General features: G+C 41.3%; 15 non-coding genes across 15 annotated transcripts; all 15 read right to left on the reverse strand.

The window, feature by feature from the left end:
• Positions 1–1000: 1000 nt before the first annotated feature.
• On the reverse strand, positions 1001–1073 carry TRNAR-CCU (transfer RNA arginine (anticodon CCU)). The gene has a single exon. It is a non-coding gene; the product is annotated as a tRNA-Arg (tRNA).
• Positions 1074–1489: 416 nt separating this feature from the next.
• Positions 1490–1582, reverse strand: TRNAI-UAU (transfer RNA isoleucine (anticodon UAU)). The gene is given in 2 exon segments: positions 1490–1525; positions 1545–1582. It is a non-coding gene; the product is annotated as a tRNA-Ile (tRNA).
• A 1083-nt stretch (positions 1583–2665) lies between these two features.
• Positions 2666–2738, reverse strand: TRNAR-CCU (transfer RNA arginine (anticodon CCU)). Its single transcript has one exon. It is a non-coding gene; the product is annotated as a tRNA-Arg (tRNA).
• A 1591-nt stretch (positions 2739–4329) lies between these two features.
• On the reverse strand, positions 4330–4402 carry TRNAR-CCU (transfer RNA arginine (anticodon CCU)). Its single transcript has one exon. It is a non-coding gene; the product is annotated as a tRNA-Arg (tRNA).
• Positions 4403–4818: 416 nt separating this feature from the next.
• On the reverse strand, positions 4819–4911 carry TRNAI-UAU (transfer RNA isoleucine (anticodon UAU)). Its single transcript is given in 2 exon segments — positions 4819–4854; positions 4874–4911. It is a non-coding gene; the product is annotated as a tRNA-Ile (tRNA).
• Positions 4912–5994: 1083 nt separating this feature from the next.
• Positions 5995–6067, reverse strand: TRNAR-CCU (transfer RNA arginine (anticodon CCU)). The gene has a single exon. It is a non-coding gene; the product is annotated as a tRNA-Arg (tRNA).
• Positions 6068–7659: 1592 nt separating this feature from the next.
• TRNAR-CCU (transfer RNA arginine (anticodon CCU)) lies at positions 7660–7732 on the reverse strand. Its single transcript has one exon. It is a non-coding gene; the product is annotated as a tRNA-Arg (tRNA).
• Positions 7733–8148: 416 nt separating this feature from the next.
• On the reverse strand, positions 8149–8241 carry TRNAI-UAU (transfer RNA isoleucine (anticodon UAU)). The gene is given in 2 exon segments: positions 8149–8184; positions 8204–8241. It is a non-coding gene; the product is annotated as a tRNA-Ile (tRNA).
• A 1083-nt stretch (positions 8242–9324) lies between these two features.
• TRNAR-CCU (transfer RNA arginine (anticodon CCU)) lies at positions 9325–9397 on the reverse strand. The gene has a single exon. It is a non-coding gene; the product is annotated as a tRNA-Arg (tRNA).
• Positions 9398–10988: 1591 nt separating this feature from the next.
• TRNAR-CCU (transfer RNA arginine (anticodon CCU)) lies at positions 10989–11061 on the reverse strand. The gene has a single exon. It is a non-coding gene; the product is annotated as a tRNA-Arg (tRNA).
• A 1591-nt stretch (positions 11062–12652) lies between these two features.
• On the reverse strand, positions 12653–12726 carry TRNAR-CCU (transfer RNA arginine (anticodon CCU)). Its single transcript has one exon. It is a non-coding gene; the product is annotated as a tRNA-Arg (tRNA).
• A 415-nt stretch (positions 12727–13141) lies between these two features.
• Positions 13142–13234, reverse strand: TRNAI-UAU (transfer RNA isoleucine (anticodon UAU)). The gene is given in 2 exon segments: positions 13142–13177; positions 13197–13234. It is a non-coding gene; the product is annotated as a tRNA-Ile (tRNA).
• A 1083-nt stretch (positions 13235–14317) lies between these two features.
• Positions 14318–14390, reverse strand: TRNAR-CCU (transfer RNA arginine (anticodon CCU)). Its single transcript has one exon. It is a non-coding gene; the product is annotated as a tRNA-Arg (tRNA).
• A 417-nt stretch (positions 14391–14807) lies between these two features.
• Positions 14808–14900, reverse strand: TRNAI-UAU (transfer RNA isoleucine (anticodon UAU)). The gene is given in 2 exon segments: positions 14808–14843; positions 14863–14900. It is a non-coding gene; the product is annotated as a tRNA-Ile (tRNA).
• Positions 14901–15983: 1083 nt separating this feature from the next.
• On the reverse strand, positions 15984–16056 carry TRNAR-CCU (transfer RNA arginine (anticodon CCU)). Its single transcript has one exon. It is a non-coding gene; the product is annotated as a tRNA-Arg (tRNA).
• Between the last annotated feature and the right edge of the window lie 221 nt (positions 16057–16277).

Genomic DNA, 16277 nt, shown 5'->3' on the forward strand with positions numbered 1-16277 from the left:
CTTATCCCAGACAAAAGAGAATATTTTTTCTCTCATAGCAAGAAATGGTAGCATATAAGTACTCCTAGAAAAAAAAAAACACCGCCAAATCCACTTGACTGGAGCTCAAGGACAGTATTTAAAAACTAAAAGTAGAACTTTTTTGAAAGAAAAAATGATATTGCAACTGCTATCGTGACGTGTTAGGGATATATTCATGCATGTTTGAAAAGTTACTAAATATCCACTGTAAAGCAAGAAGTGGCAGGTAATACCAAGTACCTTTGGATCAAGGTCCGTTTGTGGGTAAACCCAGAAAAAACACAAGAGTTGTTAATACATTTGAAATGCCACTATCCAGCAACTGTGTTGAGCATTTTGATGCTCTATTTTTCAGAAAATCTGCCGATCCACGTCAGATTCTATTTCTGACTGCTTGCGGCAAGAAGACTTCTGAATGTGTCCCAAAGCAGTGGCTATCAGTGTGAATCTCAACAAATGCAACAACACCATGTCATATGAAGCAAAGGAAGCACACCTCTAAGGAGCGATTCTGATTGCTATTCGTATACATGTTGATACATCAGGAAAAACATTTCTGAAACTGGCACAACAAGGACATAAAATGCCTTCCTGCAAATTAAGCTTACCAACGATACTTGTCAGGGTGGCTTTTTTGCTTGAAGATTTTAGGCCACCGGATTTGCATGCCACAATGGGATGTCTGGAGAATGTCGGAGAAAATGCAAAGCTCTTTCCTAATAAAAGCAGCGTTTCCTTTGTGGGGAGTTGAACATATTGTTTGGCAGAAACATTGCAGGAGATTTGGTTTTGGACAAGAGGACTTGTAGCCATCTTGCAGAAGTTTCCATTCAGTTGATAGCATGCTGCTGAACTAATCTGAGTTCTACTAGGAGAAGGAATGCATATTAATTAAGGCAACAGGAAAGGGAACTCCTAAAGGATTTATTCTAAAGCCTTGCTTTAGATGTGACTTGAAAGAGTCAAGCAAGATCTCAAACACCCCAGATGGGACTCGAACCCACAATCCCTGGCTTAGGAGGCCAGTGCCTTATCCATTAGGCCACTGGGGCTTTCGCTAGATGACAGCAAAGACTTTTTTTTCTTTCAGAAGGCATCCGTTCTCTTACTTTACAAGGTAAGGGTGGCAAAATCTTTGTTTTTATTTTCCCTTGTAAACTTGCTACAGAATTGCAAGCGGTTTGAGCTACAAAGTCAGAAGAATGAGTTTTCTGAAAGAGAAAAGCCATGTCGCAGCTCTCCACACCTCTTTTCATCAAGTAGAAGGCGCACATTTTCTTTATCTGTTCTGGTCCACAATTTAAAGAATGTGGTCAGTGTAACAGAAAGACAGCTCATTCAAGCACCCTTGAGGAAAGAACCTTGAGTTTCTTTGGGCGCTTATTGCCCTGTTGTAAAGTTCTCAGGCCATAGGGTGCAAGTGCAGATTACATTTTCCATGAATAAAGGCAAAAAGCAAGAAACTGCATGCTCCAGGTGAGGCTCGAACTCACAACCTCGGCATTGCTCAACAGATACTGCCATATAAGTACCGCGCGCTGACCGATTGCGCCACTGGAGCACAGAAGCCATCACGGAAATCCATCACCCATGTCTCCTTGGTTTCAAATAGGCCTTCAAGTGATCCGAAACCTAAAATCGTGCTTATCCCAGACAAAAGAGAATATTTTTTCTCTCATAGCAAGAAATGGTAGCATATAAGTACTCCTAGAAAAAAAAAAAACACCGCCAAATCCACTTGACTGGAGCTCAAGGACAGTATTTTAAAAATAAAAGTAGAACTTTTTTGAAAGAAAAAATGATATTGCAACTGCTATCGTGACGTGTTAGGGATATATTCATGCATGTTTGAAAAGTTACTAAATATCCACTGTAAAGCAAGAAGTGGCAGGTAATACCAAGTACCTTTGGATCAAGGTCCGTTTGTGGGTAAACCCAGATAAAACACAAGAGTTGTTAATACATTTGAAATGCCACTATCCAGCAACTGTGTTGAGCATTTTGATGCTCTATTTTTCAGAAAATCTGCCGATCCACGTCAGATTCTATTTCTGACTGCTTGCGGCAAGAAGACTTCTGAATGTGTCCCAAAGCAGTGGCTATCAGTGTGAATCTCAACAAATGCAACAACACCATGTCATATGAAGCAAAGGAAGCACACCTCTAAGGAGCGATTCTGATTGCTATTCGTATACATGTTGATACATCAGGAAAAACATTTCTGAAACTGGCACAACAAGGACATAAAATGCCTTCCTGCAAATTAAGCTTACCAACGATACTTGTCAGGGTGGCATTTTTGCTTGAAGATTTTAGGCCACCGGATTTGCATGCCACAATGGGATGTCTGGAGAATGTCGGAGAAAATGCAAAGCTCTTTCCTAATAAAAGCAGCGTTTCCTTTGTGGGGAGTTGAACATATTGTTTGGCAGAAACATTGCAGGAGATTTGGTTTTGGACAAGAGGACTTGTAGCCATCTTGCAGAAGTTTCCATTCAGTTGATAGCATGCTGCTGAACTAATCTGAGTTCTACTAGGAGAAGGCATGCATATTAATTAAGGCAACAGGAAAGGGAAGTCCTAAAGGTTTTATTCTAAAGCCTTGCTTTAGATGTGACTTGAAAGAGTCAAGCAAGATCTCAAACACCCCAGATGGGACTCGAACCCACAATCCCTGGCTTAGGAGGCCAGTGCCTTATCCATTAGGCCACTGGGGCTTTTGCTAGATGACAGCAAAGACTTTTTTTTCTTTCAGAAGGCATCCGTTCTCTTACTTTACAAGGTAAGGGTGGCAAAATCTTTGTTTTTATTTTCCCTTGTAAACTTGCTACAGAATTGCAAGCGGTTTGAGCTACAAAGTCAGAAGAATGAGTTTTCTGAAAGAGAAAAGCCATGTCGCAGCTCTCCACACCTCTTTTCATCAAGTAGAAGGCGCACATTTTCTTTATCTGTTCTGGTCCACAATTTAAAGAATGTGGTCAGTGTAACAGAAAGACAGCTCATTCAAGCACCCTTGAGGAAAGAACCTTGAGTTTCTTTGGGCGCTTATTGCCCTGTTGTAAAGTTCTCAGGCCATAGGGTGCAAGTGCAGATTACATTTTCCATGAATAAAGGCAAAAAGCAAGAAACTGCATGCTCCAGGTGAGGCTTGAACTCACAACCTTGGCATTGCTCAACAGATACTGCCATATAAGTACCGCGCGCTGACCGATTGCGCCACTGGAGGACAGAAGCCATCACGGAAATCCATCACCCATGTCTCCTTGGTTTCAAATAGGCCTTCAAGTGATCCGAAACCTAAAATCGTGCTTATCCCAGACAAAAGAGAATATTTTTTCTCTCATAGCAAGAAATGGTAGCATATAAGTACTCCTAGAAAAAAAAAAACACCGCCAAATCCACTTGACTGGAGCTCAAGGACAGTATTTAAAAACTAAAAGTAGAACTTTTTTGAAAGAAAAAATGATATTGCAACTGCTATCGTGACGTGTTAGGGATATATTCATGCATGTTTGAAAAGTTACTAAATATCCACTGTAAAGCAAGAAGTGGCAGGTAATACCAAGTACCTTTGGATCAAGGTCCGTTTGTGGGTAAACCCAGAAAAAACACAAGAGTTGTTAATACATTTGAAATGCCACTATCCAGCAACTGTGTTGAGCATTTTGATGCTCTATTTTTCAGAAAATCTGCCGATCCACGTCAGATTCTATTTCTGACTGCTTGCGGCAAGAAGACTTCTGAATGTGTCCCAAAGCAGTGGCTATCAGTGTGAATCTCAACAAATGCAACAACACCATGTCATATGAAGCAAAGGAAGCACACCTCTAAGGAGCGATTCTGATTGCTATTCGTATACATGTTGATACATCAGGAAAAACATTTCTGAAACTGGCACAACAAGGACATAAAATGCCTTCCTGCAAATTAAGCTTACCAACGATACTTGTCAGGGTGGCTTTTTTGCTTGAAGATTTTAGGCCACCGGATTTGCATGCCACAATGGGATGTCTGGAGAATGTCGGAGAAAATGCAAAGCTCTTTCCTAATAAAAGCAGCGTTTCCTTTGTGGGGAGTTGAACATATTGTTTGGCAGAAACATTGCAGGAGATTTGGTTTTGGACAAGAGGACTTGTAGCCATCTTGCAGAAGTTTCCATTCAGTTGATAGCATGCTGCTGAACTAATCTGAGTTCTACTAGGAGAAGGAATGCATATTAATTAAGGCAACAGGAAAGGGAACTCCTAAAGGATTTATTCTAAAGCCTTGCTTTAGATGTGACTTGAAAGAGTCAAGCAAGATCTCAAACACCCCAGATGGGACTCGAACCCACAATCCCTGGCTTAGGAGGCCAGTGCCTTATCCATTAGGCCACTGGGGCTTTCGCTAGATGACAGCAAAGACTTTTTTTTCTTTCAGAAGGCATCCGTTCTCTTACTTTACAAGGTAAGGGTGGCAAAATCTTTGTTTTTATTTTCCCTTGTAAACTTGCTACAGAATTGCAAGCGGTTTGAGCTACAAAGTCAGAAGAATGAGTTTTCTGAAAGAGAAAAGCCATGTCGCAGCTCTCCACACCTCTTTTCATCAAGTAGAAGGCGCACATTTTCTTTATCTGTTCTGGTCCACAATTTAAAGAATGTGGTCAGTGTAACAGAAAGACAGCTCATTCAAGCACCCTTGAGGAAAGAACCTTGAGTTTCTTTGGGCGCTTATTGCCCTGTTGTAAAGTTCTCAGGCCATAGGGTGCAAGTGCAGATTACATTTTCCATGAATAAAGGCAAAAAGCAAGAAACTGCATGCTCCAGGTGAGGCTCGAACTCACAACCTCGGCATTGCTCAACAGATACTGCCATATAAGTACCGCGCGCTGACCGATTGCGCCACTGGAGCACAGAAGCCATCACGGAAATCCATCACCCATGTCTCCTTGGTTTCAAATAGGCCTTCAAGTGATCCGAAACCTAAAATCGTGCTTATCCCAGACAAAAGAGAATATTTTTTCTCTCATAGCAAGAAATGGTAGCATATAAGTACTCCTAGAAAAAAAAAAAACACCGCCAAATCCACTTGACTGGAGCTCAAGGACAGTATTTTAAAAATAAAAGTAGAACTTTTTTGAAAGAAAAAATGATATTGCAACTGCTATCGTGACGTGTTAGGGATATATTCATGCATGTTTGAAAAGTTACTAAATATCCACTGTAAAGCAAGAAGTGGCAGGTAATACCAAGTACCTTTGGATCAAGGTCCGTTTGTGGGTAAACCCAGATAAAACACAAGAGTTGTTAATACATTTGAAATGCCACTATCCAGCAACTGTGTTGAGCATTTTGATGCTCTATTTTTCAGAAAATCTGCCGATCCACGTCAGATTCTATTTCTGACTGCTTGCGGCAAGAAGACTTCTGAATGTGTCCCAAAGCAGTGGCTATCAGTGTGAATCTCAACAAATGCAACAACACCATGTCATATGAAGCAAAGGAAGCACACCTCTAAGGAGCGATTCTGATTGCTATTCGTATACATGTTGATACATCAGGAAAAACATTTCTGAAACTGGCACAACAAGGACATAAAATGCCTTCCTGCAAATTAAGCTTACCAACGATACTTGTCAGGGTGGCTTTTTTGCTTGAAGATTTTAGGCCACCGGATTTGCATGCCACAATGGGATGTCTGGAGAATGTCGGAGAAAATGCAAAGCTCTTTCCTAATAAAAGCAGCGTTTCCTTTGTGGGGAGTTGAACATATTGTTTGGCAGAAACATTGCAGGAGATTTGGTTTTGGACAAGAGGACTTGTAGCCATCTTGCAGAAGTTTCCATTCAGTTGATAGCATGCTGCTGAACTAATCTGAGTTCTACTAGGAGAAGGCATGCATATTAATTAAGGCAACAGGAAAGGGAAGTCCTAAAGGTTTTATTCTAAAGCCTTGCTTTAGATGTGACTTGAAAGAGTCAAGCAAGATCTCAAACACCCCAGATGGGACTCGAACCCACAATCCCTGGCTTAGGAGGCCAGTGCCTTATCCATTAGGCCACTGGGGCTTTCGCTAGATGACAGCAAAGACTTTTTTTTCTTTCAGAAGGCATCCGTTCTCTTACTTTACAAGGTAAGGGTGGAAAAATCTTTGTTTTTATTTTCCCTTGTAAACTTGCTACAGAATTGCAAGCGGTTTGAGCTACAAAGTCAGAAGAATGAGTTTTCTGAAAGAGAAAAGCCATGTCGCAGCTCTCCACACCTCTTTTCATCAAGTAGAAGGCGCACATTTTCTTTATCTGTTCTGGTCCACAATTTAAAGAATGTGGTCAGTGTAACAGAAAGACAGCTCATTCAAGCACCCTTGAGGAAAGAACCTTGAGTTTCTTTGGGCGCTTATTGCCCTGTTGTAAAGTTCTCAGGCCATAGGGTGCAAGTGCAGATTACATTTTCCATGAATAAAGGCAAAAAGCAAGAAACTGCATGCTCCAGGTGAGGCTCGAACTCAGAACCTCGGCATTGCTCAACAGATACTGCCATATAAGTACCGCGCGCTGACCGATTGCGCCACTGGAGCACAGAAGCCATCACGGAAATCCATCACCCATGTCTCCTTGGTTTCAAATAGGCCTTCAAGTGATCCGAAACCTAAAATCGTGCTTATCCCAGACAAAAGAGAATATTTTTTTCTCTCATTGCAAGAAATGGTAGCATATAAGTACTCCTAGAAAAAAAAAAACACCGCCAAATCCACTTGACTGGAGCTCAAGGACAGTATTCTAAAAATAAAAGTAGAACTTTTTTGAAAGAAAAAATGATATTGCAACTGCTATCGTGACGTGTTAGGGATATATTCATGCATGTTTGAAAAGTTACTAAATATCCACTGTAAAGCAAGAAGTGGCAGGTAATACCAAGTACCTTTGGATCAAGGTCCGTTTGTGGGTAAACCCAGAAAAAACACAAGAGTTGTTAATACATTTGAAATGCCACTATCCAGCAACTGTGTTGAGCATTTTGATGCTCTATTTTTCAGAAAATCTGCCGATCCACGTCAGATTCTATTTCTGACTGCTTGCGGCAAGAAGACTTCTGAATGTGTCCCAAAGCAGTGGCTATCAGTGTGAATCTCAACAAATGCAACAACACCATGTCATATGAAGCAAAGGAAGCACACCTCTAAGGAGCGATTCTGATTGCTATTCGTATACATGTTGATACATCAGGAAAAACATTTCTGAAACTGGCACAACAAGGACATAAAATGCCTTCCTGCAAATTAAGCTTACCAACGATACTTGTCAGGGTGGCTTTTTTGCTTGAAGATTTTAGGCCACCGGATTTGCATGCCACAATGGGATGTCTGGAGAATGTCGGAGAAAATGCAAAGCTCTTTCCTAATAAAAGCAGCGTTTCCTTTGTGGGGAGTTGAACATATTGTTTGGCAGAAACATTGCAGGAGATTTGGTTTTGGACAAGAGGACTTGTAGCCATCTTGCAGAAGTTTCCATTCAGTTGATAGCATGCTGCTGAACTAATCTGAGTTCTACTAGGAGAAGGAATGCATATTAATTAAGGCAACAGGAAAGGGAACTCCTAAAGGATTTATTCTAAAGCCTTGCTTTAGATGTGACTTGAAAGAGTCAAGCAAGATCTCAAACACCCCAGATGGGACTCGAACCCACAATCCCTGGCTTAGGAGGCCAGTGCCTTATCCATTAGGCCACTGGGGCTTTCGCTAGATGACAGCAAAGACTTTTTTTTCTTTCAGAAGGCATCCGTTCTCTTACTTTACAAGGTAAGGGTGGCAAAATCTTTGTTTTTATTTTCCCTTGTAAACTTGCTACAGAATTGCAAGCGGTTTGAGCTACAAAGTCAGAAGAATGAGTTTTCTGAAAGAGAAAAGCCATGTCGCAGCTCTCCACACCTCTTTTCATCAAGTAGAAGGCGCACATTTTCTTTATCTGTTCTGGTCCACAATTTAAAGAATGTGGTCAGTGTAACAGAAAGACAGCTCATTCAAGCACCCTTGAGGAAAGAACCTTGAGTTTCTTTGGGCGCTTATTGCCCTGTTGTAAAGTTCTCAGGCCATAGGGTGCAAGTGCAGATTACATTTTCCATGAATAAAGGCAAAAAGCAAGAAACTGCATGCTCCAGGTGAGGCTCGAACTCACAACCTCGGCATTGCTCAACAGATACTGCCATATAAGTACCGCGCGCTGACCGATTGCGCCACTGGAGCACAGAAGCCATCATGGAAATCCATCACCCATGTCTCCTTGGTTTCAAATAGGCCTTCAAGTGATCCGAAACCTAAAATCGTGCTTATCCCAGACAAAAGAGAATATTTTTTCTCTCATAGCAAGAAATGGTAGCATATAAGTACTCCTAGAAAAAAAAAAAACACCGCCAAATCCACTTGACTGGAGCTCAAGGACAGTATTTTAAAAATAAAAGTAGAACTTTTTTGAAAGAAAAAATGATATTGCAACTGCTATCGTGACGTGTTAGGGATATATTCATGCATGTTTGAAAAGTTACTAAATATCCACTGTAAAGCAAGAAGTGGCAGGTAATACCAAGTACCTTTGGATCAAGGTCCGTTTGTGGGTAAACCCAGATAAAACACAAGAGTTGTTAATACATTTGAAATGCCACTATCCAGCAACTGTGTTGAGCATTTTGATGCTCTATTTTTCAGAAAATCTGCCGATCCACGTCAGATTCTATTTCTGACTGCTTGCGGCAAGAAGACTTCTGAATGTGTCCCAAAGCAGTGGCTATCAGTGTGAATCTCAACAAATGCAACAACACCATGTCATATGAAGCAAAGGAAGCACACCTCTAAGGAGCGATTCTGATTGCTATTCGTATACATGTTGATACATCAGGAAAAACATTTCTGAAACTGGCACAACAAGGACATAAAATGCCTTCCTGCAAATTAAGCTTACCAACGATACTTGTCAGGGTGGCATTTTTGCTTGAAGATTTTAGGCCACCGGATTTGCATGCCACAATGGGATGTCTGGAGAATGTCGGAGAAAATGCAAAGCTCTTTCCTAATAAAAGCAGCGTTTCCTTTGTGGGGAGTTGAACATATTGTTTGGCAGAAACATTGCAGGAGATTTGGTTTTGGACAAGAGGACTTGTAGCCATCTTGCAGAAGTTTCCATTCAGTTGATAGCATGCTGCTGAACTAATCTGAGTTCTACTAGGAGAAGGCATGCATATTAATTAAGGCAACAGGAAAGGGAAGTCCTAAAGGTTTTATTCTAAAGCCTTGCTTTAGATGTGACTTGAAAGAGTCAAGCAAGATCTCAATCACCCCAGATGGGACTCGAACCCACAATCCCTGGCTTAGGAGGCCAGTGCCTTATCCATTAGGCCACTGGGGCTTTCGCTAGATGACAGCAAAGACTTTTTTTTCTTTCAGAAGGCATCCGTTCTCTTACTTTACAAGGTAAGGGTGGCAAAATCTTTGTTTTTATTTTCCCTTGTAAACTTGCTACAGAATTGCAAGCGGTTTGAGCTACAAAGTCAGAAGAATGAGTTTTCTGAAAGAGAAAAGCCATGTCGCAGCTCTCCACACCTCTTTTCATCAAGTAGAAGGCGCACATTTTCTTTATCTGTTCTGGTCCACAATTTAAAGAATGTGGTCAGTGTAACAGAAAGACAGCTCATTCAAGCACCCTTGAGGAAAGAACCTTGAGTTTCTTTGGGCGCTTATTGCCCTGTTGTAAAGTTCTCAGGCCATAGGGAGCAAGTGCAGATTACATTTTCCATGAATAAAGGCAAAAAGCAAGAAACTGCATGCTCCAGGTGAGGCTCGAACTCACAACCTCGTCATTGCTCAACAGATACTGCCATATAAGTACCGCGCGCTGTCCGATTGCGCCACTGGAGGACAGAAGCCATCACGGAAATCCATCACCCATGTCTCCTTGGTTTCAAATAGGCCTTCAAGTGATCCGAAACCTAAAATCGTGCTTATCCCAGACAAAAGAGAATATTTTTTCTCTCATAGCAAGAAATGGTAGCATATAAGTACTCCTAGAAAAAAAAAAACACCGCCAAATCCACTTGACTGGAGCTCAAGGACAGTATTTAAAAACTAAAAGTAGAACTTTTTTGAAAGAAAAAATGATATTGCAACTGCTATCGTGACGTGTTAGGGATATATTCATGCATGTTTGAAAAGTTACTAAATATCCACTGTAAAGCAAGAAGTGGCAGGTAATACCAAGTACCTTTGGATCAAGGTCCGTTTGTGGGTAAACCCAGATAAAACACAAGAGTTGTTAATACATTTGAAATGCCACTATCCAGCAACTGTGTTGAGCATTTTGATGCTCTATTTTTCAGAAAATCTGCCGATCCACGTCAGATTCTATTTCTGACTGCTTGCGGCAAGAAGACTTCTGAATGTGTCCCAAAGCAGTGGCTATCAGTGTGAATCTCAACAAATGCAACAACACCATGTCATATGAAGCAAAGGAAGCACACCTCTAAGGAGCGATTCTGATTGCTATTCGTATACATGTTGATACATCAGGAAAAACATTTCTGAAACTGGCACAACAAGGACATAAAATGCCTTCCTGCAAATTAAGCTTACCAACGATACTTGTCAGGGTGGCTTTTTTGCTTGAAGATTTTAGGCCACCGGATTTGCATGCCACAATGGGATGTCTGGAGAATGTCGGAGAAAATGCAAAGCTCTTTCCTAATAAAAGCAGCGTTTCCTTTGTGGGGAGTTGAACATATTGTTTGGCAGAAACATTGCAGGAGATTTGGTTTTGGACAAGAGGACTTGTAGCCATCTTGCAGAAGTTTCCATTCAGTTGATAGCATGCTGCTGAACTAATCTGAGTTCTACTAGGAGAAGGCATGCATATTAATTAAGGCAACAGGAAAGGGAACTCCTAAAGGTTTTATTCTAAAGCCTTGCTTTAGATGTGACTTGAAAGAGTCAAGCAAGATCTCAAACACCCCAGATGGGACTCGAACCCACAATCCCTGGCTTAGGAGGCCAGTGCCTTATCCATTAGGCCACTGGGGCTTTCGCTAGATGACAGCAAAGACTTTTTTTTCTTTCAGAAGGCATCCGTTCTCTTACTTTACAAGGTAAGGGTGGCAAAATCTTTGTTTTTATTTTCCCTTGTAAACTTGCTACAGAATTGCAAGCGGTTTGAGCTACAAAGTCAGAAGAATGAGTTTTCTGAAAGAGAAAAGCCATGTCGCAGCTCTCCACACCTCTTTTCATCAAGTAGAAGGCGCACATTTTCTTTATCTGTTCTGGTCCACAATTTAAAGAATGTGGTCAGTGTAACAGAAAGACAGCTCATTCAAGCACCCTTGAGGAAAGAACCTTGAGTTTCTTTGGGCGCTTATTGCCCTGTTGTAAAGTTCTCAGGCCATAGGGTGCAAGTGCAGATTACATTTTCCATGAATAAAGGCAAAAAGCAAGAAACTGCATGCTCCAGGTGAGGCTCGAACTCACAACCTCGGCATTGCTCAACAGATACTGCCATATAAGTACCGCGCGCTGACCGATTGTGCCACTGGAGGACAGAAGCCATCACGGAAATCCATCACCCATGTCTCCTTGGTTTCAAATAGGCCTTCAAGTGATCCGAAACCTAAAATCGTGCTTATCCCAGACAAAAGAGAATATTTTTTCTCTCATAGCAAGAAATGGTAGCATATAAGTACTCCTAGAAAAAAAAAAACACCGCCAAATCCACTTGACTGGAGCTCAAGGACAGTATTTAAAAACTAAAAGTAGAACTTTTTTGAAAGAAAAAATGATATTGCAACTGCTATCGTGACGTGTTAGGGATATATTCATGCATGTTTGAAAAGTTACTAAATATCCACTGTAAAGCAAGAAGTGGCAGGTAATACCAAGTACCTTTGGATCAAGGTCCGTTTGTGGGTAAACCCAGATAAAACACAAGAGTTGTTAATACATTTGAAATGCCACTATCCAGCAACTGTGTTGAGCATTTTGATGCTCTATTTTTCAGAAAATCTGCCGATCCACGTCAGATTCTATTTCTGACTGCTTGCGGCAAGAAGACTTCTGAATGTGTCCCAAAGCAGTGGCTATCAGTGTGAATCTCAACAAATGCAACAACACCATGTCATATGAAGCAAAGGAAGCACACCTCTAAGGAGCGATTCTGATTGCTATTCGTATACATGTTGATACATCAGGAAAAACATTTCTGAAACTGGCACAACAAGGACATAAAATGCCTTCCTGCAAATTAAGCTTACCAACGATACTTGTCAGGGTGGCTTTTTTGCTTGAAGATTTTAGGCCACCGGATTTGCATGCCACAATGGGATGTCTGGAGAATGTCGGAGAAAATGCAAAGCTCTTTCCTAATAAAAGCAGCGTTTCCTTTGTGGGGAGTTGAACATATTGTTTGGCAGAAACATTGCAGGAGATTTGGTTTTGGACAAGAGGACTTGTAGCCATCTTGCAGAAGTTTCCATTCAGTTGATAGCATGCTGCTGAACTAATCTGAGTTCTACTAGGAGAAGGCATGCATATTAATTAAGGCAACAGGAAAGGGAACTCCTAAAGGTTTTATTCTAAAGCCTTGCTTTAGATGTGACTTGAAAGAGTCAAGCAAGATCTCAAACACCCCAGATGGGACTCGAACCCACAATCCCTGGCTTAGGAGGCCAGTGCCTTATCCATTAGGCCACTGGGGGTTTGGCTAGATGACAGCAAAGACTTTTTTTTCTTTCAGAAGGCATCCGTTCTCTTACTTTACAAGGTAAGGGTGGCAAAATCTTTGTTTTTATTTTCCCTTGTAAACTTGCTACAGAATTGCAAGCGGTTTGAGCTACAAAGTCAGAAGAATGAGTTTTCTGAAAGAGAAAAGCCATGTCGCAGCTCTCCACACCTCTTTTCATCAAGTAGAAGGCGCACATTTTCTTTATCTGTTCTGGTCCACAATTTAAAGAATGTGGTCAGTGTAACAGAAAGACAGCTCATTCAAGCACCCTTGAGGAAAGAACCTTGAGTTTCTTTGGGCGCTTATTGCCCTGTTGTAAAGTTCTCAGGCCATAGGGTGCAAGTGCAGATTACATTTTCCATGAATAAAGGCAAAAAGCAAGAAACTGCATGCTCCAGGTGAGGCTCGAACTCACAACCTCGGCATTGCTCAACAGATACTGCCATATAAGTACCGCGCGCTGACCGATTGCGCCACTGGAGCACAGAAGCCATCACGGAAATCCATCACCCATGTCTCCTTGGTTTCAAATAGGCCTTCAAGTGATCCGAAACCTAAAATCGTGCTTATCCCAGACAAAAGAGAATATTTTTTCTCTCATAGCAAGAAATGGTAGCATATAAGTACTCCTAGAAAAAAAAAAAACACCGCCAAATCCACTTGACTGGAGCTCAAGGACAGTATTTAAAAAATAAAAGTAGAACTTTTTTGAAAGAAAAAATGATATTGCAACTGCTATCGTGACGTGTTAGGGATATATTCATGCATGTTTGAAAAGTTACTAAATATCCACTGTAAAGCAAGAAGTGGCAGGTAATACCAAGTACCTTTGGATCAAGGTCCGTTTGTGGGTAAACCCAGATAAAACACAAGAGTTGTTAATACATTTGAAATGCCACTATCCAGCAACTGTGTTGAGCATTTTGATGCTCTATTTTTCAGAAAATCTGCCGATCCACGTCAGATTCTATTTCTGACTGCTTGCGGCAAGAAGACTTCTGAATGTGTCCCAAAGCAGTGGCTATCAGTGTGAATCTCAACAAATGCAACAACACCATGTCATATGAAGCAAAGGAAGCACACCTCTAAGGAGCTATTCTGATTGCTATTCGTATACATGTTGATACATCAGGAAAAACATTTCTGAAACTGGCACAACAAGGACATAAAATGCCTTCCTGCAAATTAAGCTTACCAACGATACTTGTCAGGGTGGCTTTTTTGCTTGAAGATTTTAGGCCACCGGATTTGCATGCCACAATGGGATGTCTGGAGAATGTCGGAGAAAATGCAAAGCTCTTTCCTAATAAAAGCAGCGTTTCCTTTGTGGGGAGTTGAACATATTGTTTGGCAGAAACATTGCAGGAGATTTGGTTTTGGACAAGAGGACTTGTAGCCATCTTGCAGAAGTTTCCATTCAGTTGATAGCATGCTCCTGAACTAATCTGAGTTCTACTAGGAGAAGGCACGCATATTAATTAAGGCAACAGGAAAGGGAAGTCCTAAAGGTTTTATTCTAAAGCCTTGCTTTAGATGTGACTTGAAAGAGTCAAGCAAGATCTCAAACACCCCAGATGGGACTCGAACCCACAATCCCTGGCTTAGGAGGCCAGTGCCTTATCCATTAGGCCACTGGGGCTTTCGCTAGATGACAGCAAAGACTTTTTTTTTCTTTCAGAAGGCATCCGTTCTCTTACTTTACAAGGTAAGGGTGGCAAAATCTTTGTTTTTATTTTCCCTTGTAAACTTGCTACAGAATTGCAAGCGGTTTGAGCTACAAAGTCAGAAGAATGAGTTTTCTGAAAGAGAAAAGCCATGTCGCAGCTCTCCACACCTCTTTTCATCAAGTAGAAGGCGCACATTTTCTTTATCTGTTCTGGTCCACAATTTAAAGAATGTGGTCAGTGTAACAGAAAGACAGCTCATTCAAGCACCCTTGAGGAAAGAACCTTGAGTTTCTTTGGGCACTTATTGCCCTGTTGTAAAGTTCTCAGGCCATAGGGTGCAAGTGCAGATTACATTTTCCATGAATAAAGGCAAAAAGCAAGAAACTGCATGCTCCAGGTGAGGCTTGAACTCACAACCTCGGCATTGCTCAACAGATACTGCCATATAAGTACCGCGCGCTGACCGATTGCGCCACTGGAGCACAGAAGCCATCACGGAAATCCATCACCCATGTCTCCTTGGTTTCAAATAGGCCTTCAAGTGATCCGAAACCTAAAATCGTGCTTATCCCAGACAAAAGAGAATATTTTTTCTCTCATAGCAAGAAATGGTAGCATATAAGTACTCCTAGAAAAAAAAAAAACACCGCCAAATCCACTTGACTGGAGCTCAAGGACAGTATTTAAAAAATAAAAGTAGAACTTTTTTGAAAGAAAAAATGATATTGCAACTGCTATCGTGACGTGTTAGGGATATATTCATGCATGTTTGAAAAGTTACTAAATATCCACTGTAAAGCAAGAAGTGGCAGGTAATACCAAGTACCTTTGGATCAAGGTCCGTTTGTGGGTAAACCCAGATAAAACACAAGAGTTGTTAATACATTTGAAATGCCACTATCCAGCAACTGTGTTGAGCATTTTGATGCTCTATTTTTCAGAAAATCTGCCGATCCACGTCAGATTCTATTTCTGACTGCTTGCGGCAAGAAGACTTCTGAATGTGTCCCAAAGCAGTGGCTATCAGTGTGAATCTCAACAAATGCAACAACACCATGTCATATGAAGCAAAGGAAGCACACCTCTAAGGAGCGATTCTGATTGCTATTCGTATACATGTTGATACATCAGGAAAAACATTTCTGAAACTGGCACAACAAGGACATAAAATGCCTTCCTGCAAATTAAGCTTACCAACGATACTTGTCAGGGTGGCTTTTTTGCTTGAAGATTTTAGGCCACCGGATTTGCATGCCACAATGGGATGTCTGGAGAATGTCGGAGAAAATGCAAAGCTCTTTCCTAATAAAAGCAGCGTTTCCTTTGTGGGGAGTTGAACATATTGTTTGGCAGAAACATTGCAGGAGATTTGGTTTTGGACAAGAGGACTTGTAGCCATCTTGCAGAAGTTTCCATTCAGTTGATAGCATGCTGCTGAACTAATCTGAGTTCTACTAGGAGAAGGCACGCATATTAATTAAGGCAACAGGAAAGGGAAGTCCTAAAGGTTTTATTCTAAAGCCTTGCTTTAGATGTGACTTGAAAGAGTCAAGCAAGATCTCAAACACCCCAGATGGGACTCGAACCCACAATCCCTGGCTTAGGAGGCCAGTGCCTTATCCATTAGGCCACTGGGGCTTTCGCTAGATGACAGCAAAGACTTTTTTTTTCTTTCAGAAGGCATCCGTTCTCTTACTTTACAAGGTAAGGGTGGCAAAATCTTTGTTTTTATTTTCCCTTGTAAACTTGCTACAGAATTGCAAGCGGTTTGAGCTACAAAGTCAGAAGAATGAGTTTTCTGAAAGAGAAAAGCCATGTCGCAGCTCTCCACACCTCTTTTCATCAAGTAGAAGGCGCAC

This window comes from Lithobates pipiens, unplaced genomic scaffold (assembly GCF_037356315.1).
Source record: "Lithobates pipiens isolate NorthernLeopardFrog02 unplaced genomic scaffold, aLitPip1_a1.2 Scaffold_8, whole genome shotgun sequence".
Lineage (NCBI taxonomy): Eukaryota > Metazoa > Chordata > Amphibia > Anura > Ranidae > Lithobates > Lithobates pipiens.